Source organism: Callorhinus ursinus, unplaced genomic scaffold (genome assembly GCF_003265705.2).
Source record: "Callorhinus ursinus isolate GAN/ISIS: 27379988/994484 unplaced genomic scaffold, GSC_fseal_2.0 scaffold7, whole genome shotgun sequence".
In the NCBI taxonomy this organism is placed as follows: Eukaryota; Metazoa; Chordata; class Mammalia; order Carnivora; family Otariidae; genus Callorhinus; species Callorhinus ursinus.
The window spans coordinates 17,061,719-17,089,183 of NW_027397069.1; positions in this window are offsets into that span (position 1 = coordinate 17,061,719).

Below are 27,465 nucleotides of genomic sequence, written 5' to 3' on the forward strand. Positions count from 1 at the left end.
CTTTTTTCTTAAAATATGTTGCGTTATTTGTTTCAGAAGTACAGATCTGTGATTCAACAGTCTTGCACAATTCACAGCGCTCACCGTAGCACATACCCTCCCCAATGTCTATCACCCAGCCACCCCATCCCTCCCACCCCCAACCACTCCAGTAAGCTGAATTTTCTAAATGAAAATGATCAGGAAGAGTTGATGGTGATCAAAGGGATGTAAAGGAGGTTAGAAACCTGAGCTTGGAAATGTTCCAAAGCAAGAAGAAATTGTGATTTTGAAGTATATACATAATAATAATTATTATTACTATTATTTAATATCTAAATTATTTTAATGAGCTTTTGGGTCATCTGAAAATTTGCAAGGAATATGGAATCAATCAGATCAGCTTTCTCACAATCAATTTGTACTTTTCAGAAAAATAAACTAGATGCATCACGACTGACAACTGGAACTACAGTGAAAAGCAGTAACAGCAAAGCCATAAAACTTCCCTACTCTCTACAGAAGGAGTCAGAGATTTCTTTTATATATATATAATTGCCAGAAACTCCAATTCAATTGTAGTGAATAGAAAGTGGAGATTTATTAGTTCATAATAAGTGGTTTTGAAAAGAGGTGGAATTAGACTAGGGGAAGTTTCCATCCAGACATTAAGAACATATTAGGGATCTGCCCCCCACGTCCCTCCCTCAGGCCCTCAGCTTGCTCCTGTCTTTGTGTTGTATTCATTTTCTGGCAGGTTCTCTCCATATGGTGGGGACATACACCTACTTTCAGATTTAAGCCTTATCTCTCCATACGGTGGGGACATACAATTACTTTCAGAATTAAGCCTTATCTTCACGGTTCATGAACGAAAGGATGCTGAAAATAAAAACAATAAAGTGACAAATACCACCATATGAATGGTTAATTAAGGAGGGAAATTCCCTGTTCTATTTTCTTCAGCTAACCCAGTTCTGTTACTTTCACCACTTGAGTGGTGGGAGCAGCTGGTGGGATCAACCACTCTCCACAAATGGGATAAACTGCTCTCCACTAGCCAGTCAAAGACTACCTGCAGCCAATATTTAGGGAACACCAACTCTGAGCCAGATACCCTGCTATAAGTACATCAGTGCAAAAGAAAACAAGGATTTCTGTTCTCATGGAGCAAAGGAAATCAGAAAATAAATAATACACACACAAATGAGTACATTATGTAATATTTTAGGAGGTGATAGATACTTTGTAAAAGTGATAGAAGCTAGAGTAGAAGAAAAGGGCTTGGTACTGCTGGGATCTGGGATACAGCAGAATTGTTACATTTTACATTTGGTGCTTAGGGTAGGATTCGCTGAGAAATTGATGCCAGAGCAAGCCAGGCGCGGAGTGTGGGAGTTAGCCGTGAAGATATCTAGGAGAGCAGCTCTCCTTCCAGACCTAAGACAGGAACCTCTCTAACATGTTAGAGAAATAGCATGAAGGCTATTGTGGTTAGAATTGGAGAGTCAGAGGGGTGCCTGGGTGGCTCAGTTGGTTAGGCGTCTGCTGTTAGCTCAGATTATGATCCCAGAGTTCTGGGCTCAAACCCCACATCTGGCTCCCTGCTCAGCGGAGAGTTTGCTTCTCGCTCTGCTCCTTCCCTTGCTCATTCTCTCTCTCTCAGTCTCTCTTTCTCATTTCTCTGTCTCTCTCTCAAATAAATAAATAAAATCTTAAAAAAACTGGAGCGTGAGAACATGAGGTCAGAAATTATACATCATTTTTGACCTTGACTTTTAATCTGAGTGAAATGTGAAGCTTTTGGAAGATTTTGAGCAGAGGAGCGACATAATCCAAATTATATTTTAAAAAGATCACTCTGACTACTCTGTGGAGACTAAATTGCATATGGGCAGAGTGGCACAGAGATCAGTTAGGAGGACACTACGTAATCCAGGAGAGAACTGATGGTGTCTTGGACCAAGATACCTCATGAAACTTCTGGTCCTTGAAGACACACTGAGCAGGCAGAGAACACATGTCTACTAAAATAATTTGGATTGCAATTTGTGTTTGATTTGGCTAAAGCTTAATGGAGAGAAAAAAACGCAGCATTACAAGACTTTATTATAATATGTGTAGTTATCAATACTGTAGATACTGATAACTTTACTAATAGCATTCTATACAATTATACAGTTCTCTCCTTTGTCATTTATTTACTCGATTATATTCTTCCATTATTCTGTGAAATAAGGAATCCAGGTATTATCAACGCCTTTTTAAAAATAGATAAATTAATGATAGAGAAATAATTGTCTTTCTCAGCTTAAGAGATCTTCGAAAATTCCAAGCGTCAAGCAACATTGAAAATGCACTTGTTTTATCCTGCTATTTTCTCTAGTGAAGTGTTCTCCTGTTTAGCATGTTATTTTTAGTGAAGTTGTGTGGTTGTGTCCATTTTCCTCCCACTCACTCCTTTTCACACCCACAGATTCTACTCTCAGTGTTTTGATTGCTCTTTGAAGAACCACCCCCTTGGTCACTGTTTCTCCATCCCTTCTTTCTTCCTTTACCCCTCACAGAGTTTAGAACATGTGATGGGGAACTTTGTTCTCTTTGTGTCCTCAAATTCTCTCACCCTTTGCCTTTTGTCTTGGTTCTAACAACCTAACCTTGGGTATCATAGGATGCTGAGTTCTATATTTTCCATTGAAAAAAAATGGACGTGGCCTACATTATCTCAGGAAGAGTGAAAACATTAAGAAACCAAGAGAATTGAAGCCAAGAGCAGACCCAGGTGGGACTGTTAGAGTCACTTCTGGATACTTAATGGAACTGGAAAACATGGGATTCCCACCATTAAGTATGTTGGGATTTGAGTCAGTCTCATTTGAATGTGAGAGGACAGGCTACTCGTCCAGATCATAGAACTGATTCTCTGTGGGTGTAGCCACTGCGTGTCACTGGGTCATTCCACGTCAAACTGGCCATGGGAGCCGCCATGTATCCAGGCACAATCTATCCTGTATCATGAGGGAACAGCACCCATTTCATCATCTTATTACCATGAGGTAAGAGGAGCACCAGTCCTGAAAGGCTGCACTCCAAGAGAATTTCAAGTTTTGTCATCAAAAGCACTAGGGAGATTGAAAAAACAAAAGAAAAGCAAGCAGGCAAACAAAAACAGACTAGTTAAATCAGAAACTCTGAGGAAGGGGACAAGCTTATATAATTTTTTCAAGGCTTTCTACGTTATATGAACTTAGTTAAAGTTGAGAACCAGGGTTTTGGATGGCATAATGGACTTTACTATATTCCAAAAACACTTCATGTGTATTTTTTCATGGCCGTTAATAATATGTATGAAATACATATTATTTTTCTCATTTTTTGAATAGATTGAAGGCACCTTAAGAGCAGAAACTATTTTTTAATGTCTGTTACATCCTTAATACCTAGCACATATACTAGGTTCTTAGAAATACTTATTTTATGAATATTCATGGTTGAATACTGATTGTACAATTCTATAACTTGTTTTTGTCCCCCCTTGTATTAGCTCTGACACCTACTGGAAGGCTATGTTTTCTCTTTTTTTGTCCCTGATAGGTTCCTTTATCTGTTATACACAGGCTAGGTAGGTTGCTATAGTAACACTAATAAAACTACTCTCTGGAGTGTCTCTTGTAAGGCTACTCTTCAAAGCAATCCTCACCAGGTGTATTAGTTTCCTAGGGCTGCTATAACAAAGTATAGCAAATTGGATGACTTAAAACAACAGAAATTTGTGCTATTACAAGTCTGGAGGCAAGAAGTCTGAAATCAAGGTATCAACCTTACTCCCTCTGAAGTCTCTAAGGATGAATCCTTCGTTGCCTATTTCAGGTTCTGTTGGCCCCAGGCATCCCTTGGCTTGTGACAGCATAATTTCAATTTCTTCCATCTTCACCCAGCCTTCTCGTCTCTGATGTATTTCCCCGCCCTCCTCTTCTTTTAAGGATACCCATCATGGGATTGGGGCTCATTCTAAATTCAAGATGATTTAATACTGAGATTCTTAACTAATTACATATGCAAACTCCCTATTTCCAAAAATGATCATGCTCTGAGTTTCAGTGTGGGCATGACTTTTGGGGGGTACTATTCAACTCACTACACTAGGATAGTTAAAGAATTAATTAGAAATTGTTCTTGTTGAAGTGTTAAGGTTGGGATTAGTCCTGTGACAAATATCCAATAGGACAGCTTTGCAAAAACAATCAGGGAATTTCTACTTTGAGTCATAAACTAAATGTGCTGCATTTCAAGAGCTAATAAAAAAGTGGAAAAGCATACCAAATAGTTTTGTCTTATTTCTGAAATTCTGTTTTGCTTCAGGGGAAAATTAGAATTGTTTGTTAAAAATTATCATTGAGTATTATATATGCAGATGTAAATGTTGTTTCTGCGCATAAGAACTTCATTAGACAGATTCTAGATTCATCATAATGACTCATAACACAACTTTAGCTGTAAAAAATCATTTTTACTATGGCAAGGAAAGCTTATTCTTATATGAGGAAAATGCTTTTAAAACAGATTCAGGAACTCAACATTCAGGAATTTTCAGGTTTGTAAACTTTGTTATACTAGTAAAGGTGTATGCTTTACCATTAAGGATTCTAGTAAGATTTCTTCCTAGAAATGGAATGTAAAATTATAAGTAGTATTATACAAAAACTCAGTTTTTTATCTTGTAAAATAGATCTGTGAATGAAGAAGAGCTGGAAATCCAAGAAACAGATGCTCTGTTATTGATAGCGCATAATTTGTGTTACAATACAAAGTTTGGGTCTTTTAAGTCAAGAAATTGCTTCTTATTTATTTAATTTATACTATAGTATCTGTAAACAACAACAACAAAAAAGAAGGTATTGACTCTGAATTGGGATATACAATTCCTTCTTCTGAAAATATTAGTCAAATCAAACAGTTCCTCTTATGTGTAAATGTGGGTATTTTGGCCATAAAATATTATGTGAATAGCTCTTAGGTATTTCTATTATCATCAACAGCAATCATGCATAACAATAATAATAACAGTAAAGAGTATACTAATGGCTTTATAGAAAATAATATATTAAAATCTAGTACATTTTAAATAGTTGTGTTTCTCATGTGTAACTTCAGAATATACCATTTACATTCAAATTTCAATTTAAGTATACTACATTTATAGATATATATTGACAATTTTAATATGTAGGTGGATTAAGTAAATCAAACTGTAACTGCTGAGCAAAACATCTCTCAGATACATGACTTTAGGTTAAGTTTACTCGTTGATGTCTACTCTAACAAGTGAAAAGAAATAACTGATGGGTTGTAAAGCAAAGGCAATAAGCTTTAACATTTGCCTAAGAGCATTTTGATTAGGAAGAACAAGGAATTCTGTTACTAACTCTTACAGCCTAAAGCTTGCTATAAATACGTAGGCAGTATTCATTTAGAGAAACTAACAAAATCAGATGGTGATTTTGTGGGAAATCAAACCCATTGTGAGAATTGTACAGATTGTAGTTTGTAAGATAAAGTAGGACATACCTGGCTTGCCCTGCAGCCTGAAGTAATTCCTATTCAGTGTTCAATAATATCTTTATTAATGATCAGACAGAAGAGATAAGTAGCATGTGAAACCTAGGAATGTTATCATTTTTGGAAAACAAAACTAGGAAAGATAGCACATTGCATCAGAAAAAAAAAAAGGTGTAAGAAAGTATAAGTAAAGGATAAAACTGAATTTTTTTAAAAGATTTTATTTATTTATTTGACAGAGAGGAGAGAGCACAAGCAGGGGGAGAAGCAGGCAGAGCGGGAGGGAGAAGCAGGCTCCCCGCTGAGCAGGCAGCCCGATGTGGGACACGATCCCAGGACCCTGGGATCATGACCCGAGCCGAAGGCAGACACTTAACCGACTGAGCCACCCAGGCACCCCAAGGATAAAACTGAATTTTAAATTAAAAATGTGGAGTGACAAATGTGGAATTTAAGAAACAAAACAGAGGATCATGGGGGAAGGAAGGGAAAAACAGAACAAGATAAAATCAGAGACGGAGAGAAACCATAAGAGACTCTTAATCATAGGAAACAAAGGAGGGTTGTAAAGGCGAGGGGGTCAGGGGATGGGGTAACAGCATGGTGGGCATTAAGGAGGGCATGTGATATAATGAGCACTGGGGATTATATAAGACTGATGAATCACTGAACTCTACCTCTGAAACTAATAATACACTATATGTTAATTAATGGAATTTAAATAAAAAAATGTGTAGTGAAAAAACCCCACAAGATTGTTCATTGCCAGTTTGAAGTCAACATGAAAATCAAACCTTATAACTCCAAAAAATTTATTTAACAACAAAGAAGAGACAATTAATTGAATAGGGACAGTTTTTTTCTTTAAAAATTTTTAGCTAAATCCATTTTCTCATTCCTTAGGTTTATTTATTTTTCCTTCTCTCTCTCCTGCTTCATCTATATACATTCTTATGTCCATCTGCCTTTACAATTTAACTTTGATTCTAGTTCCTTACTTCTGTTTTACTCCCCTTGGTAGGATAAACCAAATAATTTTCATCCTCTTTTATAAATCCGTTCCCAGAAATAGGAATTGCCTGATGAAATTCTGAAGGAATATACTAGAAAGACTATCCATTGTCCTGTTGCAAAAGTCAAGTCAAATCTGTATGAGTGCATATCACATAGTAGCTATTTATTAAATGTAGATTACAGACTATTCCAAACTTGGGCACAGAAGAACTCTAACTGCAGCTTCTCTACTATACGTATATCCATCTCCCTCTCTCTTCTTAAGGTCTCAGCCCAAATATTAGGTTTACATGTAATTTTCATTAGTTCAAGACATTTTAATTCATATCTGCCTATGTGCATATGAGTACATACATATAGAAATACATATATATTTTTAAAAATGCATTGTGATCAAGAGTTTCTGCTTCTCTATGGGATGAAGTAGTTTGCACCAGGTCAGCATTCCAACCAAAGAAAAAAAGAAAAGCTGGATAAAATAGGGAAATCATCTCTTTGAAAGTATCAGAGATTTGGAGTGGCAGTGAGATCTGGTGGGGCTAAAACCCCAGGGCTGAAAGAACCTCTGAGAGGTGAACTGACAGCAGCAGTCTCTTTTATTCTGGAAGACTTCACTATTTCTAAGCATGAACAGATGTCTGAGAACTGAATCTTTGTATTGGCAGAAAGCTATTGGCCATGGAGAAAGTTTGGTGGGAATTAGGGCTCAAGCATTCAGGGTATGGGCCAATCTGGGTTTTTACAGGGAAGGAACTTAAAAATCTGAGCTGACTTTTAAACTCAGGCAGTGTTCTCTCAGTCTTGTGAGAGAATTCTGGAACAGGTATTGATCAAGGGAGGGGCCCTCATAGCCACTAGACTCAGAGTTTAAACCTCCTAGGTGATCAAGTACACATCAAATATAGACGACTGTCCTGAGCTCCCATGTAGATTGAACACAAGTCATTTTTGGGTTAAGGTGGTCAGCTTCCACTCCATCTACCTAGCAGAGGAAAGGCTTCATCATCTGTTCAGGAAGCTCATCATCTGGAGACTTTTAAAAACACAATATATACCATTAAAATAAAACTGGTAAGCACACCTAACCATATGACCAAAATGAAACACACACACACACACACACACACACACACACACACACACACACACACAAACTCTAATCTGCAGGGATCTATGTATTGGAATTAGCTGACAAAAACTTTAAAATAGCTATGATGAATAGTGGCATCTATGAAAAAGAATTTCACCAGAATAGTGGCATCTATGAAAAAGAATCTATTAGAAAGAAGCAGATAAGCTAACAGAAAAATAGACAAAAACCTTGCACAGGCACTTCATAAAAGAGGCTTTTGAAATGACCAATAAGTACATAAAAACCTTAGACTTCATTGTCATTGAGAAAATGCAAATCATGAATGCTACCACTACACACCCATCATGATGAATATGAAGAAAGAGTCAGAAAATAACAAGAGTTGTTAAACATGTGGAAAAATTGGTATAAATTGGTGTAATCACTTTAGAAACTATTGGGTAACATCTTATAAAGCAGAATATACAAATTCGCTTGGATCTGGAAATTCCACCGCTTGGTATCTGTCTAACAGATACCCAACAAAAGATACATACATGGCATTCAACACAGCTCTATTCATAATACTCAAAAGTTGAAACAACCCAAAATGCCTGTTTATTGCCGAATTGGTATAATGTATAATAGGAGTAGTATACAACAAGCAATGAGAATAAAGACCACACAAATCAACAGAGAAGAATCTCTCAAAGATAATTTGAACAAAGGAAGCCAGATACTAAAGAGTACATACTTCCGATTACATTTACGTGAAGTTAAAATGAATGTAAAATTGATCTATAATGTTCGAGTTAGAGGTCAGCATTTTATGATTGAAATGGAGCACAAGAAACAACTTTGAGATATTAATAATGTTCTATTTCTAGATATGGATGTAGTTATGCAATTATATTAACTTTGGCAACTCACTGCACTGTACACTTAAAATTTATATTCATTTCTTTTGTTACACTTTAATAAAGAATTTACATTAAAAATAAAAATAAATTTTATTTCAAAATCATGCAAAATTCTAACAGATTCAAGGGAATTTATACAACCAAGGTGACATTGACCTTTAAAATACTCATATTCAGACTTTACACTGTATTTCTAGCGATGAGGCTAACACTACATAATTTATTGCCTATACTTTTGGAATTCTGTTTTAATTCCTTTGCATAAACTGTTTTTGAAAACTCAAATTATTACTGTATTTTAACCTTTTTTGCCTATATTCAATTATTAAAAAATAAAAAGGTAGTAAATGGTGAAACATTTTATATTAAATTACTCTAACAGTGATAAGAGAAAACAGTATTCTAGAAAAGTAGAAACTTAGAAAAATTGCTTAAAACACTGTGGTATTGACAATGATTGGTGTGTTTTCCAGATAGCACTGGGATACTTATAAATCTAAAACAAAAACAAGGTGGATAATTATGACATTCCCAAGGAAAAGTAAGAATGAGTAAGTGATTTTACTTACGTGGCTTGTCCAAGGGCCTTGTTGTGACAATCCTGTTAATAAAAACGTGATCTAGTGCGCAAGACATATTATTTACAATAGTTGGTGTACTCAGATGTTACCACACAGGTATCATAAATATGATATTTTAAGAAATTTTTTATAAATTAAGTCAACATGCCTGTTTTTAGCCAAACATAAGTACAAAATACACCGTGACTAGGTGTGCTATTTAATGCTCTTATCTATTGAAAATAATGTTTAAAGGAGAGCACCTAGAAACTGATAGATCGTGAAGCCAAGTGTTTTCTCTAGCATGCTGAAGGGTAGATTTCTGATATCTTTGTGAAGGTTTTGCACTCAAAATTAAAGGACAAATATAAAGCCCTAAAATATCTGATTCTTTTGCCTAACATTGTTCTTTTAATCTCTACCACATGTCTCATTTATTGTTTTAAGTTTTTATTTATTCAACTTGGACAAGAGACTTTGGATTTTCCATATAAAGTCATTTCAACTTGCATTTCATCATAATCCATCAGGTTGCTTTAGAATCATCCTCTTAAATAGTGAGCTGAATTACAATTTGATGTGAATTTTGTGAATAGTCCAGTGATCAGGAGTCTGATGTTTCCCAGAAGGAAAACTCTGTTTACATGCAGAGCTTTTTTTTTTCCCCCCACTTCCCTTTGTTTTTTTGGTGAAGCTGTCATCCTGGGGCCAAATACTTTATTTGTAGGTCCTCCTTGTAAGAACTACCCTTATGGCTGAATCTGGCCTGCATTTGGGTGTTGTGACCAAGGAATGAGAAAGTCAGTTACGCAGCTGGGATTGTGCTATTTTTGATCCGCAGCAACAAAAGGGATTTTGTGTTTGTGTGTTCACACATGGCCCCTGACTTCCCACAGTCTTAGGGGTGGTCAGTGGTCCTTGGACAATTTTCCCACTGTGTATCTCCCCTGAAGCTGCCATGATTTTCTCAAAAGAGGATGCTGGGTGGCCTTTGCATGCTTTCTTTCAGTCTGGTGGGCTTAGTGTGTTGTGGTTATTGGTTGTGCCAGTAACTTTTCCTGCTTTACCACCTAAAGAAAAGTTCCATTTGTTATTTTCAGTGGACTTAGGGTCAGGGCAAATTGTTTAAGTGCCTTGAGAGAAGTAAATTTAAAAAGCTCAGTATTTATACTGTAATCAATAATTAAATTAGACAAAAGAACTGACTTTGAAAAAAAAAGTTCTAGCTTTGGCACTTCCTAACTGTAAAATTGGACAAGCTATGTCAGGCTCTGAACTTTACATTTTTCATCTTTAAAATAGAATACTAGTAGTATCAATTTCTCAGGTTGGTTGTGGGGGTGGAGCTGATTAATGCATAACAATTAGAAGAGTGCTTGGCAGGTATTACACACTATATTAAGGTCAGTGGTTATTATTAAAAATATTCTTAAACTACTTCTAATATATTACTTGCTACCTCAGAATTTAAAGGGTTAATATCTAATTTTACTAATAGTCTCTATGATTCAATACTGGGTAACATAGCTTGTTTTGTTTGTAATAAAAATATAATGCAGGCAAAGGAAAGAACTACATTTGACTTCAGTGGCTAATAGTTCATTTCAACAACAAACAACTGTTAAATATTTACTGTACACCGGAAGAGTTACAAAAAGTAGGATATAATCCTGGTCTTCAAGAACCTTAAAGTCTAGTATTGTTTATGTTCCAGTAAAGAGAGGGAGGGAGAAAGAGAAAAAGGGAAACAGAGAAAAAGAGGCAGGGAGAGAGAGAGAGAGAGAGAGAGGGAGAAAGCGTCACATGTAGTTGGTTAAGAACTGTAGCTGCCGTGCATAATTCCATTAAATTAAATTTATTTATGTATTTATTTGCTCAGTGTTTGATCATTCATTCATTATTTTATGCATTTAAATGGCATTAATTAATTTCCCTGGTGTATTTATAATAGATAGTATTTTTCATAAATGTAAAATATACACTATATGTTTTTTCTTAAGCCAAAAAAAAAAAATCCAAAAAACTGAATTAGAAAAAAAGAGAGAGAGAGAGATTCTAGGTGTCCTGGGATATGGGAAAAAAGTATATGGTCTCAATCAAATGGGTTTCCTGACAATAATGTCTGTAGAGACTACAGGCTATTTATACTGTCAAAGAAAATTTGCACCAGAAAGGGTTAAACAGTCAAGGGGGAAGACTTTATTCAAGACATTGTAATAGGAGTCAAGACTATTATAAAGTGGGAAAGAAAATAAACTAAACTCCACTAAAATAGGGGAGGAGAATTTTTAGGCACTGGGGTGAGCTGGTGGAAGAGTATTGGGGGAGGTTGGTCAATGTGATTAGGTCATCTGATGTTCCCTGAAAGACTTCATGGGGGTGCCTGGGTGGCTCAGTTGTTAGGCATCTGCCTTCGGGAGCCCAGCATTCGGGGGGGGGGGTCCCTGCTCAGCGGGGAGCCTGCTTCCCCCTCTCCCACTCCCCCTGCTTGTGTTCCCTCTCACTGTCTCTCCCTCTGTCAAATAAATAAAATCTTTAAAAAGAAAAAAAAGACTTCATGGAAGTTGGGCTCCCAACCTCCCACAGAGACTGGGAAACATGGGTGCTATTTTTCTTGATGATTATATTCAAAGACATAGCTCTCAGATCCATAAGAAAGGTGTTCTTGGGTTATAAAACTAGCAAGAAACTAGGAGAAGATTTATATCTCAAAGAGACAGAAAATGCATTTATACTTGGAAGTTTTCTAAATTAACTGTTCTAGAAAAATAGGCCTATGGTCAGGAAGAGTCTGGCTAAAGTGTAATCAAGCTGAGAGTTACAGTAAGACCGTCTTGGTCAACATCATACTTCAAAATAACTATCTGCAGCATTTTTTTTAGACTAGAAAACAAAACAGAAAGGGGGGAAAAGCCACTTAGAACAACCAAAATGTAAAATTCCACAGTAGATACATATCCAAACATGTGAGAAGAAAGTTCCAATCTGCGACTATGTTGCTAATTCAGCATTGTTATTTAATGTCTAACAAGACTCACAGATAGTGATACTGAGACATTGCTATAGGCCATATAAGCATTTAACATAGACCAGTATCTCAGTATAAAAAAAATTGCATGTACGCATTTTTTGGATCTTGGATCTTGATCTTGAACTTAAACCTCGTGCTGTTTTAATGCACAACATAATGATTCAAAGGCTGCCCCTATTTGCCAGATTATATTTCATTCAAAATGAACAGATGGTCTCTCATTTAGACAAATTGTACCTCAAAACAAAATATTCAATTCCCTGCTTATAGAAGATACATATTTTGTCAACTATTTATCTAAGTAAGCATGTTAGATAAATAAGGAAAACAGTTGTAATTATGGTGAAATCACCTGTCAGCGCTGGTGATTTCCTGTGGACCACATTTTCATTTCTAGCCTTGTAAGCAGAATATATTTTAAAATTCTATCTCATGGATAAAATGCATTTTTAATGCCAGTGACACTGACATTTCAAATTTTAAATGATTATTTGCTGAATTACAGAGACTTGCAGTTAAATTATAAAATGAGACCAGAGAACTATATAAAAGCTGCACTCATTAACCTCTTAAATAGCTCTAAAACATTTAAAAATACAATTCTCATTAATTTTTGATCAGTTGCTGGTAATTATTTCATGGAGGTGAAGGATAAGGAGGGCAAGGTTCTCTCAAGAGGTAGAAAATGAGGGTTTGATGCAGATTATATGTTGTGTTTTTTTTTAACTTAAACGAGAAAAACTGCCATCTCAATCTGTGAACAATTACATAATCATGGTCATGGTCCTCCCAGTACCATCATCATCACCATCATTATAATCACCATCACTATCATATCACCGTCATCACATATTAACCTGGGCGTGAAAAAAATGACTAAAATCACTTCCTTCAGCTCCAAAAAGCTCAGTCTTTTTTTCCGATTACTAAGTCTTTTCTGTTTCTCATGATTGATTTATGAGCTTCCTACCTCTCCTCCTTTGTCCACCAACCTTTGCTGCAATCCTCCAAAGAAAGTGCCCTTGTTAACGGTCGAAGAAGATCAAGAAGTATCCAACACATACGTGCACATTTCCAGAAGAGGTATTTGCTACTTTTCTCAATGACCTACCATCATCACCTTTAACATCACTAATTGTCCCACCCTTTGTAAATGATACCACAATCCGGAACCAAAAAATTGAGATTATGCTCGGTTCTATGTTCTCCATTTCCCTATCTACAATCCCTAGAGAAGTTATATACATTTGTGGTCCTATCTCTCCACTTCTCTAAATGTCCACTGCAATTAAACTTGTTTAAGTCAGTCAGTATTATCTTAATCCGATTACTGTTGTTTCCCCTAACTTGTCATCCTTTGTCTTGTGTACCCTCCAATCCATGCTCTACAAGATTTGCAGAATTACCTTAACAAGAAGAGGACTGCATCACTCCACTTGAAAATTTCTGATGACTTTCCAGTGTTATGTTGACTGAAGCTAAAACTTAGTTAAATGACCCTTTCTGTTAGAGCCTACAATTTTATCATTCTTCTTGCCCATTCAGTTCTGACTGGGCCTGGGCACTTTCCATTTTCTCAAACATAGCGGCTACCCTCCTGTCTGAAGGCCTTCACATGAGACAGCTTCTTCCTGCCTGTTTTCTATCCTTCTGTTTGCATATGTCCAAAGTCATGACATTGAATATATTAGATATACACACTTCATTGTGTGTTGGTTGTATGTTCATAAAAGCTGTTAAGATAAAGGAATCAGCTTAAAGTTACCTTTCCAGAAATATTTTATCTCATCTCTCGTTCTTTGTTTTTCTCCATCTCTTTACCTTATTCACTTCACTTATATCCCACATTTTAGTTTGTAATTGAATATTTGCTTGCTTATTTTTTTTGTAATCATGGGGAAATTACCTATGAACTCTGGCGATTTCCTATGGGACACATTTTTATTTAAATTTGTAAACCAGAAGGGGGCCTGGGTGGCTCAGGTCGTGAGCGGCTGCCTGCGGCTCAGGTCGTGATCCCAGGGTCCTGGGATCGAGCCCCACATCGGGCTCCCCGCTCAGGGGGAAGCCTGCTTCTCCCTCTCCCTCTGCTTGCAGGTCCCCTGCTTGTCTCTGTTTCTCTCTCTCTCTCTCTCTCTGTCAATAAATAAATAAAATCTTTAAAAAAAATTGTAAACCAGAAAATAATTTTTAAAATTCTATTTCCTAAATGAGACTTAAATTATGCCTGCCAGTGTCATGCTGACTAGAATATGTGCTCTGGATGAGAGGGATCATGTATGTCCTGTTTATTACTTTATATTCACTGGACCATAAGGCTCTAAGTTGTATATAAACACATAACTTTTAAAACAATTAATGAAGTAATACAAAAGTTACTCTTTCTCCACAGAGAAACTTTTATAAATTCCCACATTAACCATAGTCTAGATTTTCTTTCATGCTTTTCTTACCACAAAGACAGGAAAATATTTTAAACCAGAGTCTGCATTTCATTATGCCATGTATAATAGAAACCCCTATGTACAAACACATATCAACTTCTATTATATTAAACACTAGTTTTTGATGGTGACTTTTTTTCTACAAGCATGGTCCTTGGTGGAATAAGCAGTTAGCCTCATCTATCAAGGAGAAAATTTAAATTACAAAAATAAAATAAGCTCCAGTGTGCTTTATGTGAGGTTGCTGCCTTGATTTCATAGATACTGAACTGTCCTACAGATTTGGAAGGAACATGATATAACAAGCATACTGATGGAAATTTCTGCATATCATCAGTTAGTTGTTATCAAGAGAAAAATACTTTATATCAACTGCCCATGTCCACTTTTCCTTTAAGGAAAGGAATAATAAAGAAAGAAAGAACTTTGAAAAGAGGTTTGTACTGGGAGTCCTCATCTGAAGGGGGAGAAACGTCTACCTCACCCTACTTGAGCACAGCTGGGGGCCTTAATGAATAAGAACATTGAGTGCTCCTTCAAGCAAGGTTAATTTAGAACTTTTCTGCCTTCAGAATCATCCATAAATTAATTTCTACAACCTATAACATTTTTATTAGCTCTTTCAGGAGAAAAATTGAATGTAATGTGCATAAAAATCCTAAAATCTCACATTTCCTGCTTAAGAGTGAGATGAAATACCAAATAGAAATGTTTTAGTGCTGTACTTTATACTTATCAATTAACATCATTATCAAAACACATGAGTTTTAGGAATGTACAAAAAACTAAACCGTGTGCTGATTAGAAATTTCTTTTCTGCTCTGATAATTTTTTCAATGTATCTTTCAGTGCTTATTTTTAATATGGTTGTATTTTTTGCCTACCAATTTTGCTATAATCCATTGTGAATTAGTACTTGTCAAGAAACCGATTTTTTTTACTCCTTGTTTTCTAGTGCCTGATTATATGAACTTTATCACTTATTTAACCACTTTCCCTAAATTAACTAGGTTTCCTAAGCAACAAAATGGGTTTTAGACTAAAAATAATTGCTGACAGACCATCTATCATTAACAAATAAGGATTGGCCTATTTTATTATTAAATAACTTATGACTAGCCTTTTCTAACCTTATCAAATGATACAGTGGTATTTAGTCAAAAAGGCATTCCTTTTATAGAACTGGTTTATAATATACTCCAAGTTCCTTAAGTTGCTTGAATAGTGACAGTATGGAATCCTGCAATTTCTAAATTGTGATAGTATGTGAAATGACTATGTTATAATGCCTATAAGTTGATAATACTGTATTGTATACTAAATATTTGCTAAGAAGGCAGACTTTTTTTTTTCTTTCTTTTTTTTTTTTTAGAGACAGAGAGAGAGAGAGAGAGAATGGGGGAGAGGGGCAGGCGGAGAGGAAGAGGCAGAGAATCTTACAGACTCCACATCCTGTGTGGAGCTTCAGTTAGGTGGGGCTCCATCTCATAATCTTGAGATGATAACCTAACCTGAAGTCGAGTGGGTGCTTAACCGACTGAGAATAAGGTAGATCTTAGGTCAAATGTTCTTACCATATACACGCAAATAATAATAAAGGAGGCAAAGGGATACTTTGCAAGGTGATGGATAGGTTTATGGCCTTGGTGGAGGTGTGATTTTGCGGCCGTGTACCTATCCTCAAACTCACTGAGTTGTATATATTAAATATGTGCAGCTTTTTATATGTCAATCATACTTCAATAAAACATTTTAAAAATGAAATTACTTCCAAAAAGTGTCAAATATCAAGCTGTATTACTAATACCTACTCTATTTAAGGAATTCAGATAGGAACTTAAACAATTGTGCTTTTAATTTTTCTTTTAGTATTTATTTAAGTATATCACACACATATAATTTGTATATGTATACATATACTATTTTTACCATCATTCTTTAATACATACATGTATTTACATATATGAGTGTTAGTAAAAAATATTGAACTAAGCATCCAATTAAGAAATAAAATATTAAAAGTAATTTTTAGACTTGTTTTTCCAACAGGATCAATGTTTCCCTCTCTCCTTTCCAAAATCAAACTTTCTTTTGAATTTTATGTTAAACAATTTGTTGCTTTTTCCTTCCTATTGTCTTGTGCTCAATATTATGCTGTAAAGAGAATCATTCATGGTGAATGAAGACCATGACTGTAATATTCTTCTTTTTGTTGCATAATTATCTGTTGCATGGTTACAACACAATATATTTATCCTTTGTGCTTTCAATGTATCCAGTAGATATATCCAGTGCTTAAGTTACACAAATATAATGCTATGACTATTATTGTACATGTCTCCTGGATACACATAGAAGTGTGTTCAGGGTGTTACCTTGGACAGGTATTTCTGGGTCGTAGAGTGTGTCCATCTTCAAATTTGCTATATAAGACTAAAATATTTTTAAAATGGTTTACAAATCTTGGGGCGCCTGGGTGGCTCAGTGGGTTAAGCATCTGACTCTTGGTTTCTGTTCAGGTCCTGATCTCAGGGTCATGAGATTGAGTCCCACGTCAGGTTTGTTCTCAGCGCAGAGCCTGCTTGTTCCTCTCCCTCTGCTCCTCCCTCTGCTCACATACTCTCTCTTTAAAATAAATAAAATCTTAAAAAAAATGGTTAAGAATCAATGTACACTTGTATGGGAAATGACAACAGGTTTATTTATCTACAACATAGTTAAAACTTGATATTACACAACATTCAAGTTTTTTTCCAACCTATTTGGTATGGAATAGTATCATTTTAATGTACATTCTTAAATTTGGCATTTTTCCCCCTATTCACAGCACACTTCTGTTTTCTCTTCTGTAAAATGTTTGGCAAGGTTTGCTTATGTTTATACTTGGATGTTTCTCCTTTCTCTTAAATTATTATAGGAGTTCTTTATATATTTCAGGGTTTAATTCTTCAGCAAATAATCTTGTTGAAATACTATTTCCTAATTTGTGCACTTTTTTCCTCTCTCTCACACTTTTTAATGTGCATTTTTAGGAGCCCACATTTCCTAAATTTAATAGAGTTCTATTTGTCAATTCTGTATTTTATGCTAAATTGTTTTAGTCTTACTAAATAATCTTTTCCTCCCAGGAACAGGAACATCTATAGGGTAATTTGAATTATTCATTTGTATTCTAGAGGATACTTCAAATTCTATACATTACGTAGTATTTATCAAATCACATTCACTTATTCCTGTTAACCTATATTCTTTCACTTGAAAGTAAAATCAGTTTGAGTATGATGTGTGATAGAAACTTTATTTCATTGCATTTTCATAGAAAAAGCCAGTTTTTCCAGAGTCATTTAATAAACAGTATATCCTTTCCCTACCGACCTCCAGGGCCCACTCTGCCTTATATTACAGTGCAGCAACTGTGAGTTTCCTTCCAGCTTTCTCTTCTGTCCCCTTCCACGGACACCTTCTGGCCCACACTTGGACTCTGACATCCCTGCCAGAGCACACATCTGACGCCCAGAGCTCCTTCTCACCTGGCCTGGTTCTGACAGGCCACCCCACAACCATCTGCCTCTATACCTGGATGCTCTCTTCCCTATGCTTCGGATCTGACAGTGCAGACCTCTAGGCACAATCCTCTCACAGTGCTTGGGCTCCCACATTTCAGGTTCTGCCTCACCCTGTTTGGGCTCTTTCAGTCTGACAAGGATTTCCCCTAACTTGCACCCTTCCTCATCCCATCAGGCCCTGACATCCGTACTATGTTAGCTCCAAATGAGGCTGCTCTGCTCACTTTGCTTGTGCTCTAACCAGCCCCCCAGCCCCCCAAGCCCCCCCAGCCCCGCCCCCAAGCTGGGACATAAGGCCTCCATGACCACGCTCAGCAATCTCTCCAGAATCAAAACAACAGTAAAACTGTCTCTGAGCTCAAAGGGTGGGTCTCAAAGAACAGAGTAAAAAGAGCAGAGCCTAAAAGTGTCCTTCTGGAGACACCTGGGTGGCTCAGTTGGTTAAGTGTCTGCCTTCAGCTCAGGTCATGATCCTGGGGTCCTGGAATGGAGTCCCCCCGACCCCAGCTTTGGGCTCCCTGCTCAGCAGGGAGCCTGCTTCTCTCTCTGCCTACTTGTGCTCTCTCTCTCTGACAAATAAATAAATAGAATCTTTTTTAAAAAAGTGTCCTTCTGTCTATGGTGAGTGCTGTGAATTGTGCAAGACTGTTGAATCACAGACCTGTACCTCTGAAACAAATAATGCAATATATGTTAAGAGAAAAAAAAAGAAGAAGAAGAAGACGATAGCAGGAAGGGAAGAATGAAGGGGGGGAAATTGGAGGGAGAGACGAACCATGAGAGACGATGGACTCTGAAAAACAAACTGAGGGTTCTAGAAGGGAGAGGGGTGGGCAGATGGGTTAGCCTGGTGATGGATATTAAAGAGGGCACGTTCTGCATGCAGCACTGGGTGTTATGGGCAAACAATGAATTGTGGAACACTACATCAAAAACTAATGATGTAATGTATGGTGATTAACATAATAAAAATTTTTTAAAAAATGTGTCCTGTACTTCAGCAAATGGTTATTGCATTAAGGAATATCTTCCCAACATACAAGCAGGGGAAAAACAAACAAACAAACAATCAATATACATAAATGCCAAAACTCTGTAGATAAAATAATGCTAATTAATTTTAGTGAATAACTGAAGGAATCATTTTTAATGAATGATTAAATGAATAAATAAATGATTAAATACAAGATTAAAAGTATTAGAAAACATCACAAATTGTAACTACAAAACTGGGTGAAATTGGTGGATTTCCATAAGGGTAATTTAATTTGTGTTTAATTTAATGATTTCACTTAGGATTTCTTGCAGATGGATACATTCTTCACATACATATTTACTTTTTGGCTCTACTACTCTTTTGTTAGGGAATAGATAATCCTAAGAGAACCAGTCTTTTTTTTTAAGTTTTTTTTTTTTTAAAGATTTTATTTATTTAGTTGACAGAGAAGAGTCAGAGAGAGAAGGAACATAAGCAGGGGGAGTGGGAGAGGGAGAAGCAGGCTTCCCGCTGAGCAGGGAGCCGGATGCGGGGCTCCATCCCAGGACCCTGGGATCGTGACCTGAGCCGAAGGTAGACGCTTAACTGACTGAGCCACCCAGGCTCTCCAAGAGAACCAGTTTTAATAGAATATATGAGCCTAAGAAGTGTAGGAAAGTGATTCAGATACGTACAAAAGAACATTTAAATAGAGCTTATAATGTTGGGGGAGAAAGTAGGAAAAAAATGTTAAAGATGGGCCTCAGTAATAAAATGGGTACAAGTGAGAGTGAGAATGGGTACAAGATTCGGAAGTGATGAAAGCATGAGAAGTAATGCATATTTAATTTTGTGAAGGAGGGGATATTAACTTGACCAAGAAGATGGTACAATAAAAATCAGCATGCAGGGTACACAAACTGGAATAATATCACATAAATCAATTTTGGGAAAAAAATTAGATAACTATGCACAAGGTGTTCACGGTGTATTATAGCAGCAGAAGAATAGAATGAGGGTTGACAAATAACCATATATAAATTTATGATTCTAATTATATACAAAGTTTTCAAATATTCAAGAATATTACCAAATTGGAATGTGGTAAAATTAGGTGTTTTTTTTTTTTTTTCCTTCTTCTTCTTTTGGATCTTCTCCCTCTTCCAAATTTTACCCACTGGGGGAAGTAATGTATGCTGAGATGTCTGTTTAATGTGAATTTGAAGTTCAAAATGAGATTTTAGAAGCTCAAAAATAAAATTAGCAAGTAAAATAAGTGCATTTCTAATGGAACTCTGGAGCCCTAATACTCCATAATGGAATATGATGATAATTGGTTTTTTGAATAATTTTATGCTTTTATGTCTATTTTGAGTGTTCTATTGGATTCAATTTTATTTTCATGTTATCAGGATATTTCTGCTCAATAGTATGGCAATATGAATAACTTCCATTATTTTATTAGTTTGGTCAAAAAATAGAATTAGACGTTTTCTAGAATATCCTGGACTGTTTTCATTACTTTACCTTATATATCTCCTATCACTTATTTTTTTAAAATAATATAAATCTCATCATTAGTTCATGCTTAAACAAGTAGGAAAAATACTTATGCAAATTTGTAGATTTTATCTATCATATTTCATCTAATTTTCAGTGCTGTTAAGATAAAAATAACACTGATAATGTTAAAAATATAATCCATTGCTTATATATGATCTCAAAAGCCCTATCTAAAAATTTCTCCCATCCACTGCATATTTATGATGACAACGGCATTTTAAATGATTTTGCACCTGACAACAGCAACATTTAATCTTCACATTTGAATTAAGAACGGACAACTCTATATATGCTTGAACCTAAAAGATTTGAGAACATAAATGTGATAAAACACAGAAGCCTAGAGATAAATGATTTTTTTGATCGTAGAACAGACAATTGCTATTTATTTATCCTTTATGAAATAGCAGAACTTCTAGGTATGTGTTATTTAGCTTGTTACAATCTCATAATAACTACATAGAATATTAAAATTTTCAGTTATGTATTAGAAATATTAGTTAATGATATACACTCTGATAGAATATATTTTATAACCTAGATACACAAAATGGTAAACAAGCAAATAAATTAAATGTGTATGTATGTGTGTAAAAACATTGTCAAAGTTTTCTTTCATCTTAATCAGATTATGTTTGCCAGTTTGGAGTAGCTATTTATACTTTACCACAACCCCATAAGGTAGATATTTAATGTATAATTTGATTCAGGTATATATCTTACATATCCTGGAGCTATCAATTGGGAGAGGTGATGTTCAAATGCAAATCTGTTACAAATTTTGATGTGAAAATCATCATAAATAAATTTACAAATACATTATTATATGTATTTATTATAAATAAATACAATTTTTATTGTATAAATAATTTGTCTAAAACTTTTTGATGAATATTAATTTATTCATTTTTAGCTATATCTCAATTCCGATAGGAATCTTAAAGTATTTTTATGAGGCTACCTTCATAATCAAACAATACTGAAAATATCCTCCCATTGGCATTCTTTCTTCCCTACAACTCCTTGTTTTTCCTCTGTAACATCTGCTATTATCTGAAGTAGGACGGTAGCGTGAATGATCACACTACTCAGTCCAACAGCTGCCATTTACGCAGGGCTTACCATGTGCCAGGCACTGTACTTAGTGTTTTGTGTAAAATTGCTCATTTAAACATCAAGACTATCCAGTGAGGTAAACAGTATAATTATTCCCATTTTACAGAGAGGAAAACTGGAGTGCAGAAGGGTTAAGCAAGATTTTGCCCAGATTCACACACTATTGAAAAAGCATAGCCTGAGTTTAGCCCTTAACTATTCTATAGTCATAGAATTTTATTCTCTACTGCATTCCCAAGATGTTAAGTTAAACAACAGTGATGTGCTTCCCCATATATATAATTAAAACATGACAGATTTAAAAAATCACTTGTCAGTTACTTTTTGATCACTCACAGTTTAACATAAATGAAATTTCTGAAGTCATCTCTCTTTCTGAAATATTAAATATGCAGTGGAATATAAAGAACAGGCAGCACATTTCCCCCCTTTCTCTTAAAAGTATTATTCTAAATAATGCATCCTTAGTGAATGACTTGGGAACTCTTTAATAAGTCTTTTATTTCCTACTCAATAGACATTTATTTCTTGATGGAAAAATTGAAAATTACAGTTGGATTATCTATTGTAGTCATTTTATTGCTGAATGTAATTTGAAAAATATTTCTAAAAGAGACTTTTTGAAAGTTATTTTAATGTGTTGCATTCTGATTATACTATCAAATATAAAAGATATTTAAATTAATATGTATTATAAGGATAAATTTATAAAGAATTGGAAATAGCCTTAGTTCATTGTATCACTTCATACAATTTGATTATGAGCCAAGAAGCAACTTGTTGGTTTAATATTTTTTAAATATAACATGTTGACCCTAAAAATAGAAATTTAACTAAAAAATGTACAATAGTATGCTGTATGTCTCAATGATGTAAATATGTGAATTTAATATTTTTTGTAAGTTGTTATACCAGAGAACACAATTCCTTGTCTCATATAAGCCATGTTATAAAAGGTGTTAAGATTCTCAGACAACACCAAAGAAGATCGTTTTCATGAATTAATTCATTTATTCATTCATTCAACTAGCATTTATTGAGAGGTTACTGTGTGCCAGGCACTTCTCCAGAAACTGTCAAAACAGTGCGGAAACAAGCAAAGAAGGTTTCTATCCTGTGTTTATCTTTTCATTTGAAGAGACAGAGAAGAAATCTAATTCATGTATACATAGATTAAAAATTCCAGAAAATGAAAATAGATACAATGGCGGTTAAAATGACAATGTGATAAAACTGAAAAAGGGAGGTAACTTCTCTAGTGAAGTGATATTTGGTCTGAGTCCTGAGTGGTGATGAGAAAGAGCCATGTGTGCCTCCTACTTATCTGGGAGGGAGAACATTCTAGATAGAGCAGATAATGAAGCTCAGGACAGAGTATGGAAAGGAAAGCCTTTAATGTAATCACAAGTGTTTGTACAAGAGGGAGGTGGAGCAAGATACGGCTAGAGGTGACGAGAAGGCAATGTGACAATATAGAGACTGGAGGGATGCACTTAGAAGAAGGAGGAGGGGGCCACAAACCCAGGAATACAGGCAGCCAAGAGAAGCTGAAAAATGTAAGGAAATGGGTTATTCACTCACGGCCTCTGCAAGGAAACGACCCTGCCAACGATTTGATTTTGTCCTGGTGAAACTGATTTCAGATTTTTATCTTTAGAACTCTAAGGCAATAAACGTGTGTTATTTTAACTGAAAAAAAAAAGAAAGAAAGAAAGAAAGAAGAAAAAAGTCCACCACAGCTAGCTATAATAGGGTGTTGGAGAGTGCAAGTTAAAATAGAAGGATTGGTTTCTTGCAAACTATGAGTCCAAGTTCAGATTATATTTTAATTGCAATGATAAACTTTGGAGAATTTTTAAGTAGGGGAGGGATACAATGAGATTTATATTAAAAGGAGAGAGAGAGTGAGAATCACATCAACCAAGATGCACTGAGACATATTATTCAAATGCAATCTGTAGACTTTATTTCATTCAAAGAAACCAACTATGTAAGCAAACTTTTTTCTAAAGTATAATTTCTAGGGATGTCAGAAGACTCTGGATAGCCTCACATACACAGTGATATGTTTTCAGGAGGCTTATAATCTCAGAAGGTTTAAGAGTACTATGCTATCTATTTGCTGCTAGAACACTGAGTGATTCAGTATTTTTAGTGGGAAGATCATATGATGCTAGCTCTCCGAAGAGGAATCCAAGACTGAGGTTTTTCATAGATTTAGGGAACACAGATTTCTAGATCCAAGATTTCATTGATCCAAAAAACACCCCCACTCACCTGAAGTAGTTAGAAATTATCACTACTGGTTGCCCTAACAATTAAATACCATACACAATTGTTCTAATGCTTTTCCTTCCCTCTTTGTTACTTCCTATGCTGAAATAGTGATAATCTGACCAACTATGGTGCCACCAAATGCCATGGAGTACCCATTTCCCATTTTTCTCTGTCAAGGAAGTTATCCTCGGGATCCTTAATATGCAATGTCAAATTCTTACTTTGTGGGTCTACTTTCCATAAACTTTTCAATTAATCGGTCAATGATTAATTAGGGAACAGGTAGATCTCTCAAATCAAGGTAATTCCGGTAGAATTTGAAGGAGCAGAGACCTTCAGTAGGGCAATGCCACAAGAAGGAAACCATAAGAATAAATAACTCAAATTTACATTTATCCCTTTCATCCTTTTTCTGCTAGGGCTCCACTTTGAAAACAAAAGGGCAAGAGCATTCATTGATTTAGGACATACTTGTCAGCCTTTCAAAGTAGGGAGCAGGCTGGAGAAGATTATTCTTCTTATTATATACATAAACTAGTCACTAGTGACTATACCATAATTTATTCATTTTAAAGAAGCCTGGTCAACTTGAGGTACAGAAATCAACTATAGGCTTAGATAATGAGAAGTAGAGAACATGATCTTTGATTGTAATCATGTCACTGAGAAATATTTCTCCATCCATCCATCCATCCATCCATCCATCCATCCATCCATCCCCTTCTCTATCTCCCCTTGAATATATCCTTTCCCTTTTAAATACAATTGCACTAATTATATGGATTTTGTTTTATTAGTTTTTCCCACCAGCTCTTTAACAGTAATCAGATAAACATTAGGATAACATGAAACAGTGAACAGATTTTTTTCATCTATTCCTGATATCAAATCTAGAAAGAAGATTCATCTGGTAAAAATCAAACAGAACAGAATAGAGAGCCCAGAAATGGATCCTCAACTCTATGGTCAACTAATCTTTGACAAAGCAGGAAAGAATGTCCAATAGAAAAAAGACAGTCTCTTCAACAAATGGTGTGGGGAAAACTGGACAGCCACATGCAGAAGAATGAAACTGGACCATTTCCTTACACCACACACAAAAATAGACTCAAAATGGTTAAAAGACCTATGTGAGACAGGAGTCCATCAAAATCCTAAAGGAGAAGACAGGCAGCAAACTCTTCGACCTCAGCCCAGCAACTTCTTCCTAGAAACATCTCCAAAGGTAAGGGAAGCAAGGGCAAAAATGAACTACTGAGACTTCATCAAGATAAAAAGCTATTGCACAGCAAAAGAAACAGGCAACAAAAACCAAAGACAACCGACAGAATGGGAGAAGATATTTGCAAATGACATATCAGATAAAGGGCTAGTATCCAAAATCTATAAAGAACTTATTAAACTCAAAACCCAAAGAACAAAGGATCCAATCAAGAAATGGGCAGAAGACATGAACAGACATTTTTCCAAAGAAGACACTCAAATGGCCAACAGACACATGAAAAAGTCTTCAACATCGCTCGGCATCAGGGAAATCCAAATCAAAACCTCAAGGAGATACCACCTCACACCAGTCAGGGAATGGCTAAAATTAACAAGTCAGGAAACGACAGATGTTGGCGGGGATGGGGAGAAAGGGGAACCTTCCTACACTGTTGGTGGGAATGCAAGCTGGTGCAGCCACTCTGGAAAACAGTGTGGAGGTTCCTCAAAAAGTTGAAAATAGAGCTACCATATGATCCAGCAATTGCATTATGGGATATTTACACCAAAGATACAAATGAAGGGATCCGAAGGGGTACGTGCACCCCGATGTTTATAGCAGCAATATCCACAATAGCCAAACTATGTAAAGAGCCAAGATGTCCATCGACAGATGAATGGATAAAGACGAGTAGTGTATATATACACAATGGAATATTATGCAGCCATCAAAAGGAATGAAATCTTGCTATTTACAATGACGTGGATGGAATTGAAGGGTATTATGCTGAACAAAATAAGTCAATCAGAGAAAGACATGTATCATATGACCTCACTGATATGAGGAATTCTTAATCTCAGGAAACAAACTGAGGGTTGCTGGAGTGGTGGGGGGTGGGAGGGATGGGGTGGCTGGGTGATAGACATTGGGGAGGGTATGTGCTATGGTGAGCGCTGTGAATTGTGTAAGACTGTTGAATCACAGACCTGTACCTCTGAAACAAATAATACATTATATGTTTAAAAAAAAAGAAGAAGAAGATAGCAGGAAGGGAAGAATGAAGGGGGGGAAATCGGAGGGGGAGACAAACCATGAGACTCTATGGACTCTGAGAAACAAACTGAGGGTTTTAGAGGGGAGGGTGGTGGGGGGATGGGTTGGCCTGGTGATGGGTATTAAAGAGGGCATGTACTGCATGGAGCACTGGGTGTTATGCACAAACAATGAATCATGGAACACTACATCAAGGACTAATGATGTAATGTATGGTGATTAACAGAGCATAATAAAAAAAAAAAAAGACAGCATTGAAAATAGTGAGGAGACAAAACACCATTTTTGTCAAGGTGGTAATAAAATATTTACTTTCAGAAAAAAAAAGTCAAACAGAACCAAACCGAAACACAAGCAACACCAAAAACTCAATGTATAAAACAAAAATGTATGCAGTTTACCATTTATTATTTAATGTATGTCTTCAGCTAGTAGTGAAAGAAGCCTTTACATGGCTATAAATGGGGGGAAATCATTACACCTCTTAGCCCTTCCTTTCTTCCACACATAGATGTTGGTTCTTAGAAACGGACTGAGGGTTCTAGAGGGGAGGGGACTGGGGGGATGGGCTAGCCTGGTGATGGGTATTAAAGAGGGCACGTACTGACTAGAGCACTGGGTGTTATATGCAAACAATGAATCATGGAACACTACATCAAGAACTAATGATGTAATATACGGTGATTAACATAACATAATAAAATTTAAAAAGTAATTAATTAATTAATTTTAAAAAAAGAAATGGATTTAGTTGAAATATGAAAGTTAATCAAACTGAAACATAACATTGATGTGTCAGGTTCTATTTAAACATAATTTAAAGGAATTTAAAAAAAACACCTAACCATTTAATTTAAAGAAGATACATAGTTTGGTGTGAAATCAGAGTTGTAAAAGTTATTTTAATCTATATGAATTTAAAATAGTTTATAAGACAATCAGTGTATGAATACTTCATCTCTATGAATTATATTAAATTCCAATAAGGCTTAAATTCACATTTACAGAATATTTGAATGAATTGAATGCTTTTGGATGCATGAAGACATCAGTTAAATGCTTTTAAAGACTGTATAATTTCTGACAATATAATTTATTTATATTATAGATGTTTGAGAAATATACAAATAA